At 38.4% G+C, this 25,879-nt stretch overlaps 1 protein-coding gene across 1 annotated transcript in view; it reads left to right on the forward strand.

The window, feature by feature from the left end:
* LOC144332655 (uncharacterized) overlaps positions 1-25,555 on the forward strand; it is a 31,229-nt gene extending 5,674 nt beyond the window's left edge. The window contains exons 3-4 of the mRNA XM_077953092.1: positions 19,254-19,336; positions 25,300-25,555. The gene's annotated coding sequence lies outside the window, so the exon portion shown is untranslated. The remainder of the gene's footprint in view (positions 1-19,253; positions 19,337-25,299) is intronic.
* Positions 25,556-25,879: the final 324 nt, after the last annotated feature.

Consider the following 25,879-nt stretch of genomic DNA (forward strand, 5'->3'; position numbering starts at 1 on the left):
ACCAAAATTACAAGGTGAGGAGATTTAAGAGGCCATCTAAAATTTAGCTTCAGCAAAAAACATTTAGATTGGGCTCGGTGGCTCATGCCTGTAATCCCAGCACTTTGGGAGGCCGAGGATAGTGAATCACTTGAGGTCAGGAGTTGGAGACCAGCCTGGCCAACATCTCTACTGGAGAATCCCCGTCTCTACTAAAGTTACAAAAATTAGCCAGGCGTGGCAGCACACGCCTGTAATCCCAGTTACACAGAAGGCTGAGGCACGAGAATCGCTTGAACCTGGGAGGCAGAGGTTGCAGCGAGCCGAGATCACACCATTGCACTCCAGCCTGGGTGACAGAGCAAGACTCTGTCTCAAAACACAAAACAAAAAACCCATTTAACCTCTCCAGGAACCTTAAGAGTTAGTTGAGGATATAACAATTGCCTATTTCTAAAGTTCTTTTCAGCTTCGAAAAATTAACTTGATTTTCTGATAACAATGTGTCCTCTGTTGCTCAAGTACCGGGAACCCTGGGTTTTGTTTCTTCACCCGCCAGTTAGCACTGCCCTGGGCAGACACAGACTCCTCTTCTCTCTCCAGTGAATGACGGTCAGTCCCATTGCTACTTCAGGAAAAGTAACTTAAGGCAAGTTCTTTATAGTTGAGAGATCACTTTAATCTATTAAGTATTCTATTGTGATGGGTATCACATGTTCATTGCAGTATTTTCTTAACATGCAACAGGGATGTGAGTAAATAAATTCGTGTACATACATCTGGTATATACATTCTTATTGAAATAATGTGGCAAGGGACTATCTGGTGATAAAGCAAAAAAATTACAAAATGGTATGGTTCCAGTTTTTGTAAAAGAAAAAAAAGTATGTTAATTATATGGTATGCATAGATAATCATCTGAAAAATTATGTACCTGTGCCATAGCAGTGTTTCTTTTAACATATTTCTTCTCTTTCCTTATCTGTACATTCTATTATTCTAGAGTCCTTTGTGAGAAGAAAAAGTACAATGAAAACTTAACAGTTTTTAAAGTCATGTGCATCAATGTTTCTGCTTAATTTGGTTCCTACTTCGGAATCAACTACTGTACTTTCAGAGAGAAAAACCCTCTTCTGGCTTCTCAGGCAGGAAGTGACTCAGACCTCCCCTGTTTTGAGGCATGATAATTGCTGTCCTGCTTTAGCTCTGCATTGTTTATTTGGCGGATATTTACTGAGCACCCACTGTGTGCCAGGTGCTATTCTTTAGACTGAGAATTACCGCCATGCATAAATGCTGCAATAGCCATACAAGTCTGACTAAAATTAGGCACATAATAGACATTTACGTATTTCTTATTGCCCAGTTGTCCACATTCCCATGTTTAGGGTTCAACAACCTTGGGTGTGACCAACTTCCAATAGCTATGAGTCCTCCCTGATGGCACATTCTTAGTCCAGCCTTGGTGAAGGTGGCATGGCCCCCTGCCCACACTGCTTTTGGTTTTTCAATGAGAAACAAAAAGAAAAATAACAACTAAAAATTTTTTTTCTAAAAGTTCTGTACTATGTGCTTACGGAAAAAAAAAAAAAAAAGGAAGTTATAGGAAAAAGAATCAGAGAATGCTGTTTACAATCTCCCTGGTAAGTTACAATTTCTGCTCAAATAATAAACCCATTGAAGTGAGGAAGCTGAGAAGTTTACAAAAGGATGGTCTTTTTTCTTTGTCATAATTATATAATGAGAGAAACAAGCAGACCTCTTTTTAAATACTTTAATATTCTCAGCTTTAGGAATAACATAAGCAGATGAAAATTTGCTTTAAAAAACTCAGTGTGTCAAAACTATGCATCTAGCATTACAGTTATCTCTTGAGATTTTGGTCATAAATGGCAGGTGTTCTAGTTTTTATTTTGCTCATTGTTAGCCTGAAGAGATCATCTGATTGAATTCTTAAATGCTATTATATCCCTCAAAACCGGGGTTAATTTTGCCTCTCTGATAAATACGGGTAATATTTAACAAACCCAGTTTAGAGAACTATCTGAAGCATTCAGAGTCCTATTTTATGCCCTTTAAAAAGTTTGATTTCCTGTAGCAGTAATTAATTTATCATAGCTTTATAAAGGGAATCTAATTATTCAAAGTAATATCTAATTTGAAGTAGCCATTATTCACCAACCAACGTTAACACTAAACAAAATAAAATTGAGAAAAGAATCAACTCTCTCCATTATACAGTCAGCACTATTGCAAATACTTATTCAATTATTTTCAGCAAACACAAGGCCCTCTGTGGTGGCTGCTCCATGGGCAATTTGCTCTGGAACTCTGATCTTTCAGTTTGTGACAGTGAAAAGAAACATCACATTAATATAGGAGAAGACAGAAGGACGTCACGAAAGACCCAAGAAAGTGGTCTTGATAATAAGACCTACCACTTATTATATTCTCACCATATACCAGGCTTCTCATTTAATTCTTATAAAGGGCTTTAGAGATGGGCATTAGCATCCCCATTTTCTAATGAGGGCCATGGGGCTTAGTTGGTTTATATAACCTGCCCAAGATTAGTGGTAGAAGCAGATTTCTCACAGAAGTCTGCCTTGCTCTGGATTGATGCTTAACAATTAGTTCTAATGCTTCCCATTTAGGGAGTAGCAAGGTCAACCATAATTTAAATTCCATTCAGCAAATATTGTTAGTCCTGGCCACACTCCCAGAGCCATGATATGGTTACTCTCCTCTAGGAATTTGTAGTATTATTAGAAATAATTATAGGATATAAGGTAGTGTAGAATTCATTTCCAAATTGGATAAAACCATGAGCCAAAGTATTTGCAACAGAAAATATCTACTTTGGGCATTCAAAAATTCCAAATATTCCAATTCAAAATTTTAGATCTTACTCACTTTGTTGGAAAAGAATCTGATTCAACAAAGTAAATTGTATGCAAATAAAAATATAATCTGGGGAAACCCATTAAATGGTCAGAGATGAAAATTATCTCTTAGAATTAAGCAATACTAACATGAATCCCTATCGGTCATCTTTTCTGTGGCACTCACAATAAACAATTATAAGCAAGGGAAGTAGTGTCTCTGTCCTGCACATACCAAGGAACTGAAACACTTAATTAAATGCCAAATAGAGTATTTAATAAAAAATCAGATTCCTGGATTTTGTTCCAGAACAGCCATTTATTATTAACTGTATAACCCTAGGTAAATGACTCAACCTTTTGGATTCTCAGCTTCCCATTTGTAAGATGGAAACACAGTACTAATATGTGCACTGTTTAATTTCACAAAGTTGACTGAGATGAAACATGTAAAAAGTGCTTTGGTGAATTATAAAGCTGTAAAAGAGTACTGCCTTATTGCCCTTATGCCTTGGATGTGGTCTGACACAGCACAGATGTTTAACAAATGTTTGTTGAACCTAATGGCTAGGTTTATGTGCAAAATAAACAGAGCTGGAGAGGTGTCTCAACACAATGTTTGTACTAATTATGTGGCTCCCCCGAGCCTGGCTGTACCAGAGTCCAGCAGGTCCTCATTTTGCTCAGCTCTGCCTTACTCTCCATGGTGCTCTCTCTCAGCTGCTGCAGACTGGAATGAGTTCACGGGTCTGCATGCCTAGGATTCTCAAAACCCCTAGGGACTTGAAGGTGGCATGTTGTGGGGAGCAACCTCAGTGACCTTTAGTAGAGAGTAAGGGTCAGCAATCTCAAAACACACTGGAGAGTACCCAAAAGGGTTTTGAACTACAGGGAAAGCAAAATAAATAAAAAATAATAATAATCACTTCCTCCAGAGAGCAGTTTTGACATGCTGCTACTTGTCTCTTGCATTGTGATAAAAATACATGGTAGGAAATCAATGTAGGTTTCCTTGGCAGCTGTTGTATAGAAGAGGTCAGGTGCAAATCTGAACAAGTTGCTGAAGGATGAGTCTGCTCACAGACATTTCCTGCTTCATGGAAACAGCCAGATGATAGAAAACATGCTTAATATGACGATTGTCCATGTATATCTCAAAGTAAAATTTTCCATTCACTCAATATTTATTAAAACTCCTAGATGTCTAAATTCCTCTTGTCTCAATTTCCTTTCCTGGGAAGGCTCTGGGAACCTTGGCTCCTTGGCTGCATTTTTAGAAACAGAATATGCATTGCCCCAATGAACATTAATGTGTTTGTTTGTAGGGCGTATCTGGGTGAAAGATAGGCAATAGGATCTTCAGACAGGGCCACCTTTATAACATTGACTTAGCCCAGCTTGACAGGTCCAGAAACTTGGTATTTTTGGTGTCCCAGGGCTAATTTTGTAAATGGAGAGGGACTTAAAATATAAACCAAAAGGCCAGGCACGGTGGCTCACGCCTGTAATCCCAGCGCTTTGGGAGGCCAAGGTGAGCAGATCATGAGGTCAAGAGATGGAGACCATCCTGGCTAACAAGGTGAAACCCATCTCTACTAAAAATATGAAAACAAAAAATTAGCAGGGCATCGTGGCAGGTGCCTGTAGTCCCAGCTACTTGGGAGGCTGAGCCAGAAGAATGGCGTGAACCCGGGTGGCGGGGCTTGCAGTGAGCCAAGATCACGCCACTGAACTCCAGCCTGGGCAACAGAGTGAGACTCTGTCTCAAAAAAAAAAAAAGTATATATATATATATATATATATATATATATATATACACACACACACACACACACACACACACCAAAAACCATACCTACCTATCTGGCATTTATTCTCTGGCTGCAAGAAAGCTTTGGGAAGCCAAGTATGTTTGGTGAATGTGAAATAATAAAGAAGAGTAATTCATTTGATGACTTGAATATTTAGTGGTATCAAGCTACTGTGCATGACAAATCCATTGTCACAAAAGAGATACATTTGCCAATAAGACCAAATATTTGGATGGGCTGGATAAGACACTGTCATTCCCAGGCAGAAGGCATGAAGCAGTTAATCAGTGAAGTCTCTCTTTTTTTTGAGACAGAGTCTTGCTCTGTCGCCCAGGTTGGAGTGCAATGGCGTGATCTTGGCTCACTACAACCTCTGCCTCCTGGGTTCAAGTAGTTCTCCCACCTCAGCCTCCTGAGTAGCTGGGATTACAGGCACACACACCATGCCCAGCTGATTTTGTATATTTGGTAGAGACAGGGTTTCACCATGTTGGCCAGACTGGTCTCGAACCCCTGATCTCAAGTGATCCAGCCACCTCTGCTTCCCAAAGTGCTGGGATTACAGGCGTGAGCCACAGTGCTGGGCCTGAAGTCTTAATAAACAGGAAATACAATGGCCCCATGATTCTGCCCAAATCAGAAAATTGCCCATTCTATTAAAGATAATCTCTCTCTATTCGTTTATCAGCCCACTAACAGAGAATGCAAAGACAACACATCATAAATATGGTAGAATGGTGATCACACACAAGAGAGGCAAATGGACAAAGAACAGAGAACTCCTATCAGAAAGACATTATCAGACAGCTGAGGAGCCACGTGGAGAAAAAAGCCAGTGTGCAGAAGAATGTCATGAGATGCAGGCATTTTGCAGAGCCTCAATAAAATCAACATAAATATGTATATTGAAAGTGAACTGAACAATTACATAAGCAGAAATTAAGTTCTGTCCAATCCTTCTGATGGAAAAAAAAAATCCAGCAAAGACAATCATGAGGCAAGAATCATGTACCATGCATAGAAGCGGAGTAGCAGAGCAAAGGCAACCACACCCTTGTAACCATCACCCAAATCAAGAAACAGGACATTACTAGCTCTCCAAAAATTTCCCTCTGTTCCCTTCTAGTCACTCATTTCCCAGTGGTACCCATTCTGCTGACATCTAACAACATAGATTAGCTCACCTATTTTTATACTTTGTATAAATGGAGTATATACTCTTTGGTGTCTGGTTTCTACTGCTCATCTTTATGTTGGAGAGATTCATCCATACTTTCGTATGTAGTTGTAAATCATTCTCACTGCCATCGATACAGCCCAAATTCTGTGACTATATCACAATTGGTTTAACTATTTTGTTGTTCATGGGCCATTTTGTTGGCACAATATTGGAATATTTGGAACATTGTTCCAACCGTCCAACAAATGGTTGGTCCAATTTTTGTCTACTAACAAGTACTTTTGCCGTGAACATTCTAATACATGTCTTTTGATGAACATATGCATACATTTCTAGGGGGTGTATGCCTTGAAATCTGTTTGCTGGGTTACAGGATATGCACATGTTCAACTTTAGTAGTAACTCCCACTTCTCCAAAGTGGTTGTATCAGTGTATTATCCCACAAGTGGTATATGATAATTCTTACTCCTTCACATCCTTGCCAACACCTATTATTTTCCATCTTTTTCATCTGAGCCATTTTGGTGGATAGCAAGTGTTATTTTATTATGGTTTTAATTTGCATTTCCCTGAGAATTAATAAACAATTTTCTGTATGTTTAGTTACACATCCTCTTTTATGAGACTTTTCCCATTATGCTGTTGAGTTGTTCAGCTTTTTCTTATTGACTTGTAGGTGTTCTTTGTACATTCTAGATTTGTGTTTTTTAATCATATATGTGTGTGTTTGCATTGGATATAAATTAATATATATTAATATTTTTCTCTTACCTTGTGGGTTGCCATTTCACTCAATTTGGGGGAACAGAAGTTTTTAGTTTTAATGTAGCCAAGTTATCACATTTTTTCCTTTTATGATTAATGCTTTTTCATTTGCTTATTTTCCATTTAATAAAGCATTGCTGACTCCAAGGTCATGAAGATGTTCTACTCCAGAAATTTTGTTTCATCTTTCAATTTATTTCTGCAGCCCATTTGGTATTGACTCTTGTGTGTAATGTGAAATAAACATTAGAATACCTTTTTTTCCACTTGAATGTTGAATTGACACAGCACAATTTATCTAAAAGATTATCCTTTTCCATACTGCATTGCAGGATCACCTTTATCATAAATCATGCCATCATATATGTGCGGATCTACTTCAAGATTCCCTGTTGTGTTTCATTGGACAGTTATCTGTTCTTGCACCAGTACCACACAGTTTTGATTGTCATAACTTTATAATAATAGTTTCTGATATATCATAGTGTAAGTTCTCTATATTTATTCTTCAAGAATGTCTTGGTGATTTCCAGCTTTTACATTTTATATGAATTTTAGGAAAACTTGTCAATTTCTGGAAAAAGAAGAACCTATAGCTTAGACTTTGACCAAAATTGCATGGATGAATGTACTAATTTGGAGAGAACTAACATCTTTACAATATTGAGTCTTCCAATTATAATGATGCATATGCTTCCATTTATTTATCTCTCCTTTAATTTTTCTCAATAATATTTTTTAGTTTTCAGTTGGAGATCTTGCACATCTGTAATTAGATTTATATCTAGGTGTTTGAGTTTTTTGATGCTATTGTAAATATGTTTTATTTTCTATTTGTTTATTGCCAGTATAGACAAATACAACTAGACTTATATGTTGACTGTATATCCAGTTCCCTTCCTATATTCTCTTATTAATTCTAAGAATTTATCTTTATATTCTCTAGAAATTTTGAATGTGCATGATCTTATTGTCTGGAAATGACAATTTTATTTCTTGCTCACCAGTCTCCATGACATTTATTTCTTTCTCTGGCCTTTTGCATTGGCTAGACCTCCTTCTACAATGTTGGATTGAAATGATGACAGTGGTCATTCTTGACCCAGTTCCAATCTTAAGGGGAAGTTTTCAATGTGCTACCATTAAGAATGATGTTTGCTGTGGATATTTTGTAGATATTCTTTATGAGATTAAGGAAGTTCTGCTCTTAATTGATTACATGTTTTCATCACAAATGGATATTGAATTTATCAAATGCTTTTTCTGCATTTGAGATGATCATATGATTTTACTCCTTTTTCTGTGAATTACGTTTATGATTTTTGAATGGTAAGCCACACTTGCACACTGGGACTAAACTTGTACTCCACCTAATATTTTGTTAAGAATTTTTAAGTAATGTTTATGAGAAATATGGGCTTGCAATTTTCTTTCTCACAATGCTTGTCAGGGTTTAAAAATCAAGCTTATGCTATTATAATTTTTTTTTAAGTCTGGAAAGCTCACCTTCTGTTTCTGTGTTCTGGAAGAATTATACAAGACAGCTGTTAATTTTTCCTTAAGTGTTTGGAAGAATTCACTGATAAACTCTCTAGGCCCGGGCTTTTCTTTTTTAAAATAATGGCTTAATTTTAAAAAAATACATCCTAAATTATTGATATTTTCATCTCTTCTCCTGTCAGTCTTGGTAAATTGTGTTTTCAAAGAGTTTGTCTCTTTCATCCAAATTGTCAAATTTATCAGCATAAAGTTATTTTAAGTTTCCTTTTATTGTCCGTTTGACGCTTGTATGATCTATAGTGATATCTCCTTTTTCATTGCTGTTGTTGCAAATTTGTTTTCTGTATTTTTTTTGTATCAGTCTTCTTTAGATTTTGATGTTTTTAAACAACTGACATTGGCTTTATTGTCTTTCTTATATGTTTGATTTTTATTTCCTTGGTTTTTGCTTTTATCTTTACCATTTCTTTTTGTAAGTTTGATTCCTGCTTTCTCTACTTTCTTGAAATTAACACTTAAATCATTGATTTTCAGGCTTTTTCCTTTCTAATATGGAATATAAGACTATATATTTCCTTCTAAGCACCAATTTTAGTTTTTTCACATGATTTTTCCAATGTAATTTTTATTATTTAAGTTTAAAAACTAATTTTTGGTTTTTTTCTTTATCCCATGGATTATTTAGAGTATATTGCTTAATTCTGAGCACTTGGGTTTTTCCTATTGTTGTTACTGATGTTTAGCTTAACTTCCATTGTGGTCAGAGAAGACGTTCTGAAGGATTTCAATATTTTGAAATTGTTGAGACTTTTTTCATGTTCTGACATGTTGATTCTAATAAATGTTCTTGTATACTTGAAGTGAATATGAAGTGGTCATTAGGTGCAATTTTGCATACATGGCATTAGATTACATATGTTAACTATACTGTTTATATTTTCTATATCCTTATGAATTTTTTATTTTTCACTTTTTCTGCTACATGTTTGAAAGAGATGCACTAGTGCCTGCCACTGTGATTGCTGATTTGTACATTTTTTCTCATTCTGTCCATTTTTGTTTAATTTATTTTGAAGCTGTATTATTAGGTGCACAAAGATTTAGGATTGTACTCATTTCCTATTGGACTTATTTATTTATAATTATGAGCTGTCTCACTTTATCTCTAATAATGTTTCTTGCCTTAAAGTTCACATTGTCTGATATTAGTATAGCTAGACAACTTTAGGAGCAGGGGCAGGTTTGTGTTTGCATGGTATGTTTGGCTTTCCTTTCACATTAAACATTTCTTTTTATTAGATTTGAAGATTTGGGTTTGTTTTTTATCTAATGTGACAGTATTTTACTTCAAATTTAGCTTATTTACATTCAGTGTAATCACTGACATCACTGGGTTTATAGCTACCATCTTATTTTTCATTTTCTGTTGAGCTCTTTTCTTTTATATTCCTTTTGTTGTCATTTCATGCTCTTTTTTTGCCCTCTTTCCTCTACTTTTTTTTATTATTCAGTGATTTCATTCTAAAAACTTGCAAGTTTTACTTCTTTAATTCTAATAGTGGCTATCCCAGAGATTGCAATATATGTCCTTGATTTATTACAGAATTATACAAATTATTTTTGCCACTCTTCTGATACTATTAGACCCTTAGACCTTTTAAATGATTTATCCCTCCTGATTTTGTTCTTCTTGCCACATATCTTAGTTCTACATATATTTTATACTACAAAGTACGTTATAATTACTGCCTTTTGTAATCAATAGTAACTTGCAAATATCCATGTTTACCCTCACCAGTGTTTTTTATTCCTTCCTTCATTTCCATATTTTTCTGTCTGAGATTCTCTTTTCTTTCTCTCTTTCTCTCTCTCTCTCTTTTTTTTTTTTTCTTCTTTTTTTTTGAGGCAGGTGTCTCACTCTTTGTCACACAGGCTGGAATGGAGTGGCAAAATCATGGCTCACTGCAGTCTCAACCTCCTGGGCTCAAGCAATCCTCCCACCTCAGCTTCCTGAGTAGCTGGGACTACTGGTGTGTGCTACTGTGCCCAATTTTTTTTTTTTTTTTTTTGAGACAAGGTCTTGCTTTGTTGCCTAAGCTGAGATTATTTTCCTTCTGCCTGAAGAACATCCTTTAGTTTTCCTGAAAACATCTTTATTCTACTTTCATATTTGAAGGATATGATTGCAAGATATAATTCCAGGTTGGCAATTATTTTCTTTAAGCACTTAAAGTTGATAGTATTTTCTTCTTACATCTACATGTTGATAAATCAACTGTGAATCTTATTGTTGCTTCTTTGAAGCTAATTTCTTTTTTTTCTTCTGGCTGTTTTTTGATTTTTCTCTTCATCTTTGGTTTTCAACAGTTTGACTATGATGTGGTTAGCTACAGTTTTCTTTGTTTATCTTGCTCCTTGTTCTTACATCAATACATAGATAATCTTATGCATTATCTCTTTGAATATTGCTTCTCCTCTATTCTCTCTCTCCTTTTTGGAACTCCAATCATATATATGTGAAAAGTTTCATATGTATCTTGTTCTTGCCATTGTTTCCATTCTTTTTTCTCTTCCTGCTTCAAAAGTAGATACTTTCTATTTATCTAGGTTCCAGCTCACTGATCCAGCCCATTATTCACTAATTATGCTGTGTGTCATCTGCTGTAAACTTATCCATTTGAATTCCGAATTTCAAATATTTTTTCAATGTTTAGAGTTCTAAAATATATATGTAATTTTTTCACAGTTTCCAACTTTCTAGCGAACTTTTCCTTTTTATTCATCATTTCACTATTTATTTTTCGTATTAATCATAAGTATTATAAATTCTTGTTCTGGTAACTCCAATTTTTGGCCCATTTGTGGGTCAGACAGATCTGAGAAGCTTGGTTTTTTCACTCTGTCTCAGATACTTTATATTTAGTGTATACATTCCTAGCCAGAGAAGCATTTATATAAACACTCTCTATATTTAATGATTCAGTTTAAGAAAATGCTTACAATAATCGAGTTCTCCTTGTTTCTGAACCAAGTTTTATATCAGAAGACCACATTCTCATCTTGGGGAGAAGAGCGAGGAGAGTCGGTGTCTAAGCATTCCTAGCACTACGCCTGTGCTTCAGTGTTCCAGCCCCATGAAAAACCCATTTCTGTACAGCATCATATCCCATAGTTAGTCATACTTTTAGATTTTTAGGAATATTTTAGTGTCATTGCTATTTAGAGATTATCTGTATCTTATGTTACACATTAGATAAACATGCTCTGATAATATAAATGTTATTTGAGCTAATTAGATAAACTTTGATTTCAATAATTGTTCATCTTTAAAACTGATGTAGCTTTATCTTAGGACTAAAGGATTACTTATCTTCTTTATATATAATACACGTTATATATTGTATATATTATATATAGATATATAGATATAATAATAATAATGTAATGTGTACAGTTGTTCACATAAATTAATTCAACTATATTTAGCTTCCCCTGTATCCTGTCCTCTTAAGCTCATTGAGGGCAGAGGCAGTTTTCTTGTATCTTGTCACTCTGCAGCACCTAACACAATACCTTTCATAAACATAATCTGGGCTTAGCTTAGCAAGTCTGTGGATTGGATTCACTTGCAAAATCTATCTATTGCTTTAAGAGAAGCCAATATTTAAAAGTAGACTTTTCATTAAAAAGATATTACAGATACTACTTGCTTTGTTTAATAATTACCTGCTTTGGAGATGTGTTTGTATTTTTAACAAATGGAGATGTGAATGCTTTAATTAGCTTCTATTATATATATTAGAAAACAATCTTGGAATAGTGCCACTATGTAAGTTAACTATGCTGGTTCAAAATATATTTGAGATGGAATTTGATTAAATAATTACCAAAAATAGATATGTAAGACTGTATATGATTTCTTTAGTAGAAGATCAGGCAGCAATATTGATTTTTTCAATTAAGTACTGAATATACCCAGTCAAATTCAAACACTTACTAAATGACATTTTGCAACTTTCAAAAAGCCCTGACATTTAGCCCCTCAGTTGATTCCCTTAATAACTTGGTAAATTAGGCAAAAAAAGCAAAGAAGGAGAGGATCACGGGCAGCAAGGGATTTACCCACATTTACATTTATATTGGCAGAGTCAGGACTTGAACTGAAGTCTCCTGAGGCCTAATTTGATTCGCTATCTGTATCAACTAGAAATACCTAAAATAACTCTTATGTCTATAAAGATAAATGTACCTGTAGAAAATACATCCCTCAAAACACACATTTAATTACAACTTCTTAAATGAACACCCTCTTCCTTTTTCTTACAGCTCCTTATCCCTAGATTTTAAAGAATCAAAACACATATAAACATCTGCCTAGAGCAAACACACGGAGTTTCCTCATGACTGGAAGCCCACATTAAGGCCACGCCTAAGGGAAGAAGGGAAGGCAGGGCTGATAATATTTTGTTTATTTTAGTCCTTCTGCTTAGTTTTGGTTTGCAGGCACTGGACTGAACTTAGTTTTCAGAGCCAGAAATTGTCATTGTTTGTGTATCTAAATTTGTTAATACTCCGCTTTTAGAAATTTTTATGTACAATGGATTCCAAGAGTATTTTGGGAACTTCTCAGTGGTGAAATCTAAATTGTGGTTCAGTGAAGAGCCAACAAACACAAACTGCAAAGAGCAATTGGCACAGTAAACTTTTGGAGGATATACGACTCTTCTGCTCTTCTAGCACAAAGCACAGAGTAGGTGCTTGCTACAGTTAATCGGATGAATGAATGAAAAGTACCTTAATCCCTAGCATTGTCTCCTCAGTTCACCCAAAGATTACCTGTGATGGCTGTGCCACCATTAGAGCAGCAGTTTATTTTCTGTGCAATTTGTAGAAGAAAAACCAGAAACCAAATTGTCACCCATGCTCCAAATTGTTATCCATGCTCCAAAGACTATCCTTGGTTTTATGCCATAGCAAATAAGGTATTGCCATTTCCAAGTAAGTCTTGCCCCATACCAGTCTGTGAACAGGAGGCATTTGCTTTTGGGTAGTAGTTGACATGCTTTGGGGAGTTTATGCTGCCTCCCCAGCTCCCATCTCAGAGAATTCCTGCTATTCACAGTCACTGCTGGAAAGGACAGGCCTAAGTGGCCCTGTCCCCACCCCATGTCTGCCTTGCCCACCCCGATGAGACCAGGGGTAGACTCGTGGACCACAGCAATCAGACTCTCTCTTATGATTCTGAGCCAAGCTACAGAAACTACAGTCAGTGACTGTGGACTGCAGCTGAGAGCTCCCATCCAGCCAGGGCTGAGGTTGGTGCCAATGCAAGCCAATGCCAAGGACAACCAAAGCTACTTAAGAGCAAGATTTTAAATAAACAGACGAAGCCAAAGTCTGTGGACAAAGGAAATCAGACCAGCTTTTAAAAAGCAAAGAGTATGCAGCACTCACAGGAAATTAATAATTTTATTTATTTATTTATTTTATTTTTTAATTTTTTTTATTTATTTTTTTATTTTTGAGACAGAGTCTCGCTCTGTCGCCCAGGCTGGAGTGCAGTGGTGCAATCTCAGCAAGCTCCACGTCCCCGGGTTCACATCATTCTCCTCCCTCAGCCTCCCCAGTTGCTGGGACTACAGGGGCCTGTCACCATGCCTGACTAATTTTTTTGTATTTTTAGTAAAGACAGGGTTTTACCATGTTAGCCAGGATGGTCTCGATCTCCTGACCTTGTGATCCACCCACCCCGGCCTCCCAAAGTGCTGGGATTACAGGCGTGAGCCACTGCACCCGGCCATAATATTTTTTAAAAGCAAAGAGAGTCAAAAGAGAAAGAGTCAAAAAACAAAGGAGAGAAAGAAAGAGTCAGAGACTAGAGACCAATCGACTTAAGTTTCTGACTCTCTCTTTCCCAGCTTTGGTCGCTAGGAAGTCTAGCTGGACTTTGTTTCCTGCTGGTGGATGTCTGCAAAATTGCTGGCTTAATCTTTCCAGTTAACTCCTGTTTTTAATTTGAGTTAATCTGAGTGAGATTCGATTGCCAGCAACCAATCATCTCTGACCAATGAACTTCCCCGTCCCCTTCTCCCCTGGGAACAAGGTGCTTCAGTTTGGCCCTTCTCTCTCCCATCAAGAAAGAATGGGATCTGAAAAACTTTCACACTGTCAAATACTGAGTTTGCTGACTTTTCCAGTAACACTTTAGAAGAGCACAGCAGTGAGAAGGCCACATAAGACAGCAAGGGATAACAATTCACGATACCATTTTGGGCATCAGTCGTAATCTATTTCAGGAGGAGCACCGGAACATCTGCTATTACCTCAGTAGCAGATCACTTACTATCCCCTTTTTGAGGGCTACTTACCGTCACACATAAAGCTTTTCCTTGCTCTCACACTCCATACACCAGATGCTACATAAGTTCTTCTGTCCATTGTAAATGCCTTGAAAGCGGGGATTGTCTCCACTGTGATGTTATACTCACTGCTCTCACACTAGCAGTGACAGCATTCATTTGAATGGATACACGTTCTACATATAATTTTAATGGATATTCCTTCTCCCTCTCTCAGAATGAATATTTTGAAAACTTGTGGGGCTAATATTCAGATAACATCTCCTCAAAAACCTTCCTTTTCCTTTTTGCCACTCCCTCTGCACTTCCGTGTGTCCTTGCACTTCTATGAGATCTCCTAAAACTGAAGAGCATGAGGAAGACAGGAAATTACTATTAGCTTTTCCTTAGTCCAGGAAAAAAAGACTTAGAGATGGCTCCGTCATATTCATAAAGTGTTGATTAAAGAAGCCAGTATCAGCAATTGGAAAGGACTTTCTAGTTTAGCCCTGCTTCCCATTCCATCTGGGCACCTCCAGCATCAGCCCACAATTTCTCAGGCTCCAATCCATTCCTTGCCATTCATTAAGCTGACTTTCCGATGAAGACACAGAAGGAAGAGAGCACATTTGCATCAATGCAGGTACAGGTATATAAACTCAGTGGCTCCAAGTGGCTGCACTGAACAATGTTCACTTACTTGGAAAAAGGGCCATTCTCACAGATTCTATTTAAGGCCAATGAGGATAATAGAAATTCTTGAATCTAGGACTATTCATAAATACTGTTTTAGAAGAATTTATTTTGATTCAGAAAGGACCACAGTTCCTGGCAGACTGTGATTAACGTTTTATTTCCTTTTCCTATATCATTAAAGGCAAGGGTAGTATTCAGAGCACTCAAAAGACATATACAGAAAGAAAATAAAATGATGTTTTTGACATGCTTGGATCTCTATCATATTATGTTCTTGTCTCTTCTGGTACAATTGTAGGATTTATTTTCTAAACATTCCAATTTTACAGCATGAGTCATTGCTAATGTAGAAACCAACTGAATCATCCATCCATCCATCAATGAATATTCTTGTCTTCTTTTTTCTTATATGTGCTTATCATTATACTAAAAAAGATACTAGGAATTCTTGCATTTAAAGCACTTCTTCTCCCTTTCACTTATTTTGCTTGGTTCACAGGTAATATAGTAAAGCTATCATTAACTTTGTGTTGGTTCAGATTTCCATTCAAAATATTGAGTCAGAAACTGAAATCAAGTGTACTCTTAAGTATCTCAAATCTGATGTCTTCCATACAGGAGGTAAACATAAAGTCTAGAAAAAGTAGTATAGAAAAGAAATATTTTCATAGTTTCTGGCCCTAAGAAAGACCAATCAGACTGGATTGTGGTAATAAGTCTATGTCTTCTTCACTTGGCCTTTAAAAGTTGACTTTAAAAGTTATTTGATTGGCCAGGCAAGATGGCTCACGCTTGTCATCCCAGTACTTTGGGAGGCCGAGGTGGGCAGATCATCTGAAGTCAGGATTTTGAGACCAGCCTGGCCAGCACGGTGAAACCCCGTGTCTACTAAAAATAAAAAAAAATTAGCCGGGCTTGGTGGCACATGCCTTATAATCCCAGCTATTCAGGAAGTTGAGGCAGGAGAATCGCCTGAACCCAGCAGGTGGAGGTTGCAGTGAGCCGAGATCGCGCCACTGGACTCTAGCCTGGGTGACAGTGAGATCCATCTCAAAAAAAGAAAAAAAAAAGTTATTTGATCATCTTGTTTCAAATATGAAGAATCTATTTTATTCCATTCCATCTTAAATATATCACCTAGGATACTTGGTATTGTAATATAATTATTTGTTAGGCACATCTTTTATTATTATTATCTATACCAGATGGTTTCAAGGAGAAGACATGTTTACTTGGAGCCAACCTATGGTTTGGGGTGGGGCTGGGCGGTGGGTAGGAGCACTGGTCCAGGAGTCAAGAGAACCAAATGCTAGTCACTGTGATACCACCAGTGAGTGAAGCTGTCACTTATTGGGCTTTCTTGTTCATTAGTTTCTTTTTCAGTAAAATGAGATTCCTTCAGTGCCTGAAATCTCATTCTAAGACTCAATGACTGAGCCTTTTCCTATTGTTTATCTTTTGCCCCAAAACTTGTAGCACAAAGTCTCCCCAATTTTTACGTACTTAACAACCCACTGTTCAGTAACCATTCTATATTACATACAATTATTATCATGAGCCCCCTTTCCCATTCTGACGATGTGGAGATTATATAGGGAAAACTATAATATGGATCACATGGAAAAAACTGAATTAAAAGGAAGATTTGGTCTGGGCATGGTGGCTCACGCCTGTAATCCCAGCACTTTGGGAGGCCAAGACAGGCAGATCAGTTGAGGCTGGGAGCTCAAGGCCAGCCTGATCAACATGGAGAAACCTCGTCTCTCCTAAAAATACAAAATTAGCTGGGCGTGGCAGTGCATGCCTGTAATCCCAGCTACTCGGGAGGCTGAGGCAGGAGAATCGTTTAGACCCAGGAGGCGGAGGTTGCAGTGAGCCGAGATGGCGCCATTGCATTCCAGCCTGGGCAACAAGAGCGAAACTCCATCTCAAAAAAAAAAAAAGAGGAAGATTTGAATTTATTATGTATTATTTCTAAGAGAGAACTCGAAAAATCATTTGTCCTAAACAATAGCTTCTATCTATTGACTCCCAAGTAGTTCCCAAGAAACTAAATTGCTCTTACCAAATTATCCTTTTAATACATCCATGTTATAGACTCATCAACTACCTGTTCATTAAAACACATGGCCTACCAAAATTATATTTTAACATCATTAGCTTTTAAATACTAGAAGTCATTTCAATGCTTAGAAAACTCTGGTGAGCATGATTACATGTGGAAACTTTCAGATAGAATGTATCCAAAAAAGGAAGTATATTAAAAATGTAAATATATTTCAGATAGCATGTATCCAAAAATGTAGATATATTGACAGGCTTTGCCACTTTTTTGCAGTTTCACATCATGTCTTTACTTGTAATAATAACAATAATTGCTGCAAAGATAATAAACTACATTCCCATTCTGCTATCCCTCTACCCCCAGTACTGTATCTACAGTTTTCCCTGCAACATGGTGGCAGTCTACAAATAGTCTTTGTGACATCAGGAGGAGAGTCTAGATTTCCTTCCAGGGCAACATATTTTGGTATTAGGTTGAACCATAAAATTGCCATTTTTTGTCAGGATGATTGACTACTGGTGGTTTCATATGGCACAAGCTAAAGAGCCTTCCTTGGGTTTGGGTTACAGTCCTGAGAGTCACTTGTGTGTCCAATGGGCCAGTCACTTAACTGCTGAGTCTTGGTGTGTGAAATGGTAGTAACACCTAGTGCATAGGATTGATTATTAACTTAACATTGAGGCTTAGCAATGACATACAGGAGCACCATGCCTGGAAACAGTTATTGTTCAAGAAATAGGTAATAATACAATATAATTATCGGTATAAGTAACTTAGAAGAGTTTCCTCACTTTCCCTTTAGCCATTCTTGCGTATATGGTGAAGGTAATGGTTGCTATGGTAGAGAGAAATGGAAAATATTTGTGAAGCAAGCACAGTTTTTAAAACCCCAATAACGTTAAAGGCCTTCCACTCCTGTCTTGTATGCTCTCTTATGTCCTAGTAACGGCACAGATAAAGTTTGACACATACTCGGTGGAGTATCTAAATAGAAAATGTACTGATGCAAACCAAGAACAGAGTTTTAAGAAAAAAATCAAAGCACTAAGCAAACATTCTGAACTTTTGGCAGAGGAATTGGACTGTCTGAATCCCCATGACTCTTTGGAGTTATTAATAGTGACGCATTTTGCCATATTTTGAGCAGATGCATATTTATAGGTCACGCAGTATCTGTGTGGGGAGACTTTCAAGGCTTTATGGCCTTTTAAAAATGTCTTATCTTGGAAGAGAACAGGGCAAGGAGGATGCCATTTTGTCATCTGTGCAGCACCAACCACCCTGTGCTCATTAAATATTACGGGAAAGACGGGCACTGCAGCAGGGCCTGGAATGTGGCTCCCATCTGCTCTGCCAGAAGCCACGATGAAGTCACGAGTTGCACAACAGTAGTAATTCACAGCTATTTATGACCATTTTAATAGCAAAGGTCTAGAACAGAAGGCTGTGTTTACATGCCGTGCAGCAGAATAGTTCATGAATCATTCCCACAGCAGCGTTTGGTCAAACCAATCAACCAAGTAATGAAAAATGAACCAGTTGTTCTTGAGGTTGTGATTAATAGATCTCTATATTAGCCTCTACTTTCCTCATGCTCTTCCATACCTGAGACAGAATTGACTCCTGCCCCATGCCCACAGACTCTCCTCCTCTGTCCTCCCGGCAAGCCACAGCCCTGTTACCCTTTCTCCACCCAAGCTCAAAGCCCTAAGACATCAGGTAAGTTAAAGGAGCTTTGAAAACTCCTGTAGAGCACCTGTGCACATAATTAAGGAAATATTATTTTTAGCACATGTTTATTTTCTCATTGTCATTGCTCCATTATGTGACTTCAGTTAGTGACCCCGATGGCCCCTTGGCATCCAGATCAGTAAAATCCTTTCACTTGTCTGCTTAAACTGAGTGGAGGTTTTAGTGATTATCACTTCCATGCAGCCTGAAGGTCGAATTATTTCCTTTTGTTTCACTAGACAGTTAATCCCCTCATTAAGAGAGATGGAAAATGAATAATTAAACATGCCATTTTTGCATTTCAGGTAATGAGAGGCCCTAAGATCCCAGAGGATGCCGTAAGAGGAAAAGTCAGGGGAGTGTTGAAGACTCTGCTTCCTATAAATATGTGAGTTTCTCTCCCCTGGCTTCATGGTAGAAAAGGTTTGGCGAAGGCTCTTCCTCTAAGTTGAAACAAAAGAAAGTGAAAACCTTAGTTATTGGGCTGTACTCTAACACTTAGTAGCTGTGTGACTTGGGGAAAAGCAGCTAATCTTTTGACACTAAAAGTGTTCTCAATTATATAACTGGAATGATAATGGTAAACATTATATTGAAGGTTTATGAGCTTTAAAAACATGAATGAGTGACAGTACTTACAACAGTGTCTACCAGATGGTAAGAGCTCTGTAATGTGTTAATTATATTATCATTTTCGTTATCACCCAGGCAAGTCACCTGAATGCTGTGGGTATCAGGCCTCAGCCAAACAACCACTTGCAGAGTGTCAAAAAGCTCCCTTTTGCCTATTAGAACAAGGATTAAGAGTAAATTATGTTGTACCCTGGAGGGAAAAAACCCAAGTAGCCATACCTTTAGGGCCTTAGGGAATTCAGCTTTCACCAGACTTCTTCTAATTACTCTAAAAAGATTTTTTGAAGGGTGGAGGTGGTAGAAGGTAGAAAGCCACAAGAGTTGGGACCCAGATGACCACACTTGGTGAGTGAAGGTGAAGCCACCCACAGCAGCCTCCACTCGTGCAATCTGAATTCCTGCCTTCAATCCCAGGCCCCACAGCCTCTGCCCCTTCCTCACGTTCTCCAACTCCCAGGAAGCTGGCTTGCCCTAGGCTTCCCCAGCCCTGTACCGCGGAGACTGGGCAGGGACTCCTTTTGTACTCTGACTCCTGTCTCATCTGACCATGTTTTAGGCAGACCTTATGCTCATGCCGACTAAAAATGGACTCACCCTGCTAAGGAAATCCAAGCCCCATTGGGAAATATCGCTGAGTCTAATTTGATCATTTCTTTTGCCGCTTCAGGCTGTGGACCTTACAAAGCAGAGATAGATAGCACCCTTCAAGATGCAGAGTTCAGGGAAAGCTCCTATACAGAGGGGAGTGGGGGTCTCCCCTGAGTTTGGAAAGATGACTAGGGTTTGATTGACAGAGTGAACGGGGGGCGGGGTGGGGGAGATATTTCAAGTAAGTGGGGAGGGTCTGGAATGTGCCTAGAACAGGGAATCTTCTGAGAGGCTGAAACAAGCTGTGTAAGGGAGTGCAGGTTGCTCAAGCTGCTCAGAGAGACACAGACCAGCGCGGAAAGAAAGGTCTGAGGGTTCATCAAGGTATTGGACTTTATTCTGCGTAAATACAGATGGTGAAGGGTGGAAGCAGTGTTTTAGAAAAGAAAAAGTGTGTAATGCTGTGCATGCAGCATTGGTAGAAATGGGCTTGATGGGAGGAAAATTACTTAGCGGACTAAGGCCTGAGGTCATGGAGACCTATGCAAAGGAAAGTAAAATGCACGAGGGTGACTATATGATTATGTGCAGAGGGGGTGGAAACTGTTGCTCAAAACTGTATCTTAAAATTTGTTTTGTCATTGCTTTACCCAAAATAGTCGATCCTAGTTGGATTTTTGTGGAGAAAATATTTTGCCCCTTTTAAAAAGATTCTAGTAAGAAGCAGCTTTAATGCTATTTGTGGAAGGAAAAAGTTACCAGGAGAAAGAGTGAATACAGTGCATGATCAAAGGAGTGATGGAAAGTGACAGTGGCTTTCAAAAGAATGCAGGTGAATTAACACGTATTATGACAAACGCAATCTTACAGCCACTTCATTTTCTTGTCAATGTTGGGAAATACTTTCTAGATATTCTAATAATGATGCCATTAGCATTGTACAATTTTTAATTTAAAAACTTATAACACAAATAGAAAGTTAAATCCAGAGGGGAACTTCAATATCCTTTCATCATTTTACAGAGGAGTTCACAAGACCAGAGAGTAAACAGCTTACACACGGTCACCCAGCAGGTGTGTGACAGGTCCATTGCCAGAAGGTAAATGCTTTGCTCCTGGTCCAGTGCCCTTTCTGCTTGGCCACAGGAGTCCACAAAGACCATTTTATTTATTTCTTTTTCAAAATACAAAATTTTATCAAAAAAGGGCCATTTTTATAGCTGAAGTAAGACTTGGTGTTTTCCATTTTCTCTTTTTAAAGTCAAGAGCTGTTTTCTCAGATAGATTATTCACATTTCCCTTTACTACGGTAATTTTCTTGTTTGTAGAATTAAATAATTAACCTTGAGGTAATCTTTGTGTTGAAGACACCTTAGCCTAGGGGTGCAAGTTGCTTAATGGGAAGAAAAGTGGGTGCCTAAGGGAAAGTACAGACTTCTAGGCGTTCCCCAGCTCCCTCGGAACAGCCCTCTGACCTGGTGCTCAGGATAAGGTGAAGTCACGGAAAAGCATCAGCAAACGTGCCTCTCAACCTGCCTTGCCCATGATGACCGTCATCCCAGGCCCCAGAGTGGAGGCGTCGAGCCTCCTCACAGGGTCCCTGGGTGCCCATCTCCTCGGAGGGGGCCCCTTCCCACAAGGGACCCATCGGCCTCACTTCTCTGTTCTCCCTCCTCCCCACTTCTCTATCTTTTCTGTAAAATGTTTAAAAGAAAAAATAAATCTCTCCTGTTAGAGCATGTTCCTTTTCTTTTACCTCCAACCTTTTTTTTTTAATTTCTCAGCCTCTGCCTCTCGTGCAGGTGAACTTGCTTTCCTCCACCTCATGCAAACACACATTAGGGCTTTGCTTCCTCTGCTTCCGGGGCCCGCAGCCTTCCCTTTGTGGCACCTTCTCCTGCCTCCTAGGAGCCCATTCTGGACAGGGGATGCCCCAATAATGTCAGAGGGCTCCTGTGGATGGTCCCCTACCCCCATCCCAGTTACCTGGCCTGGGCTCAGGCGTGGGAAGTCCTGAAGTTCTGATTTTCTTGGTTAATCTCCTTGAAGCAATTCTTCATGATACCAAGTGCCCTGATTCTTTGTTCAAAGTTAGGGGTGGGCCAGTATCAACCTTGATATTTTTCACTGTTGATTCATGTTCATGAAAGATTCTCCTAAAGTTTGATTGGTGAATGCCCGGGCCAAGCACCATAAGCCTAGGTGCACTGTGCCACATCCATATCAAGAGACTGGGAATCTTGGTGGGGTCAAAGTGTCTCCTGTATCCATGAACTATTGTATTGCCTCTCCTGGCAAGTCTATGAGAGAAGGGACAGCATAAACTCTGCCATAGGAGGAGGAAAGCTTCTCTCTTCTTCTCCATGGGACACAGGGAGGGAACTGATAGATGGCAGCCCTAAGGGCCCAAATTTAAGAGAGTAAAGTGGGGTGAACATGTTGAAATTGTGACCATTTTCCCAGAAGAAGCAGAGGGTATAATGCATCAAAGTTAGAGCACTAGAAGGGCCTTGGTATGGCCCCCGACACCAACTTGGACAGAGAGGCCAGACTCCAGCAGGTGGCAGCAATGGCAGTGGAGGTGGCACAGGCACCAACATGCAGAAGGGGCTGGCAGTGACCCTGGCAGGGAAGGATGCACTGCCTCAGGGATAAGAGGATGCCAGCTGGGGACTCAGGCTCAGGTGCAGGTGTCACTAGACCTGGGCTAGCCTCCCACCCACTAGCCAGTTCCACAAGAATCTGTTCAGATACAATGTCCGCCTAAGGAGGAAAGTGGTAGGAAAGTAAATACGCCTTAATTCCCCAAACTACTCATTTACATCTGGGTAAGACTCCTAAACCAGAAAAATGAGGATCTTTATTGCTAATTACATGCTGGGTATCCTTAGGAGAGACATTTAAACTTTCTGGACCTCAGCTTTCTCGTATATAAAATAAGGATGTAAACAATTATTATTTTGTAGGATTGTTGGAGGACAAAATGACAATATGAGCAAGTGAAATGCTATACCTAGTACTATGCCCTCAGTAAACAGTAGGCAGCAACCAACCTGGTGGGAAGTCTGCTATCCAGGAGGGTAGGGCTTGTTGACTTGCAAGATGATGAGGATTTCCAGATAGACCCGGCTGAGTAAGCATTGCTTTTTCCAGTTGGATAACCCTGAGATCTGCTGCTGGAGTGGACTCTGGATGTGAGCAGGAGGCAAAACACAGGGAACGTAGCCCGAGTGCTGCTGAGCTTCTCAGGTGCTGTTTTAGAAAATGTCCATGCTCACTACACAAGGACCTAAATATGCTGGCTCAGCTATCTAAATGGCAATGACAGTTGATGACAGATGTTTCCCAACGACTTCCTCTCCCAGAATCTTTTGCACCCTACACGTTCCTGTTGTTCAGATTCTTTCTGGAAGCAACACAGTTCCCAAATGTACATCAGATTGTGTTTTTCCCCACATCTTCGCCAGGCTTGTGTGATCATCTTTTTACTTTTTCTTAATCTTTTTTATTAAATTGCAATTTAATTTTTATTTTTCTGACCACTGGTGAGACCTACCATCTTTTCACATATTTATTGGCCCTTTACATTTTCTCCTAAGCTTTCATTACTTGAGTTTTACAACAGAAGGGCATCATCTTTAGAATCAGTCCAAGGCCAGCATTCATTACAACCACTCCTATTATTTCATTTTGTTTTCTTCTCTTCTTTAAACTTCATGCCTCTGATTAATCTGTTTAATTTTAATGGCTAGGCATGGCAGCTTACATCTGTACTCCTAGCACCTTGGGAAACTGAGGCAAGAAGATTGCTTGAGAGCAGTCTGGGCAATATAGTGAGACCCTGTCTCTACAAAAAATAATAATAATAATTTTACGAGTATATAATACTTCAGGGCACACACCGACTTTTGTTTGTCTTCCTTTGGCAGAGTCCTCACCATAGATAGAATTTTTTCATTTTTTGGATTAATCATGATTCAGGTCTTGAAATGAAAACTAAAATAAACTTGCTAGTTGACCTTTAATCCCAATTTGGAATTATTCTAGGTTGAATGAAAATCACCTACTTGACAGTACTCTACTTGTGTTTTTGCACTTTCTATAGAACAGAATTGGAGGCAGAATACTGTAGAAGAAATTTTCAAGAAGATTCAAGTACTAGATTTAGGATGTAGAAGTCCCTGCTTGCATACTGCTGCCAGTCTCCTTGCAGCTTTCAGCAAATCACTTTCCTTCCTCTCTCTGTAAATGAGGCAGGCAGCAGGTTGAGCTATATCAGTGATTCTCAACCCTGGCTACATAGTACAAGTACTTGAAAAACTTTTTTTGTTGTTGTTGTTAGTTTTGGTTGGTTTATTATTGTCTTTAAAAGTCTTCACAGGCAAAGCCATCCCTCCTTGTCTCTATCTTACACCCTGCCTGGTGGTTTTAGTTGAGGATTCTGGGAAAAAGAGACTTAGAGTGATGATGAGGAGATTTGACATTTTAGGAAGAAAATGGGAAATTTCTGGAATTTCAGAAATTTTCAAACTTCAAAAATTGTCATGGTTGTTTCTGGCTCTTTATTTTATTCCATCTCTATAAAATTCCATATGTGGAAATAATGTGTTGCCTCATATTTATCTCTATTCAGTCATGCATTTAATACATATTCATTGAAAACTAATTATGTGCCAGACCTGTGCAAGGAGAGAAGGGAATGCAATAGAATTACCTGAAAAACTTCTTTAAAGGCTATTTAAGAAATTAAATAAAAAAACTTTTAAATAATGCATCCTAAGGTCAGTTAAATAAGAATCTCTGGGAGTAGGATCTATGCATTAGCACATTTTAAAAGTGCTAAAAAGTGCCTCAGGTGATTTTCATATGACACCAAGAATGGGAATCACTGAACGTGATGATCTCTGATATCCCTTGTAGTAAACACCTCTATGATTCTATAACATGTTGAAATTTGGGCAATATATCAAACTCTTTAGTGATTTTTAAGTTAGTAAAATGGAGACTCTACTTCATGTTCCCACACACAGCAACGGAGTTTAGAATTGGCCTGAATGGTTGGCTTGGAAGATGTTTGTTAATGGCCAGAATCATTCATGAATCTTCTTGCTTTTTCCTCTCCTCCTATAGTGAACATGTCTCTAAATGAAACAAGATGTGCTTTTGTTGAGCTGAAAACTGGATGAACTGAGGGTGTAAAATGAATGGACAATTAATCCTATAAATCACTAACCCAGAGGACAGCCAGCAACCACTTCTTCTGTCCCCACTTTGAGGTTAAAAACAAAAATGCTGTGTTTGGAGGCCATAATGTGAGCTTTTGTCAACAAAGAGGAAAATGCAATACAGTTATAATAAGACCCACTTCAATAAATAATTTTTTACGCAATCCGTAGCTATTCGGCCAATCAATTAATTATGAATTGCAAACGTATTTCACCCAGGAAGTGTTTGCTAACAGTTTGTGGTTGACAAAGACAATGTGTTCAACATAGGATCTAGTCCAAATTTACTAGCAAAATATGACATTTTTACTGCAAAAGTGACTTAGGAGACATTACTGGGGAGACAAAAACCCTTAATACACAAAGATACTCCGTAAAACTTTAATTGCATGGTGGAATCCATAAATGCAAGAGAAGCAACCTCATCTAGAATTTCAAGTGAGAAATGTTTTGGGAGCCATCTGTGTCCCTATTCAGAAATATAA

The sequence above is a fragment of the Macaca mulatta genome, chromosome 11 (assembly GCF_049350105.2).
Source record: "Macaca mulatta isolate MMU2019108-1 chromosome 11, T2T-MMU8v2.0, whole genome shotgun sequence".
Classification (NCBI taxonomy): domain Eukaryota; kingdom Metazoa; phylum Chordata; class Mammalia; order Primates; family Cercopithecidae; genus Macaca; species Macaca mulatta.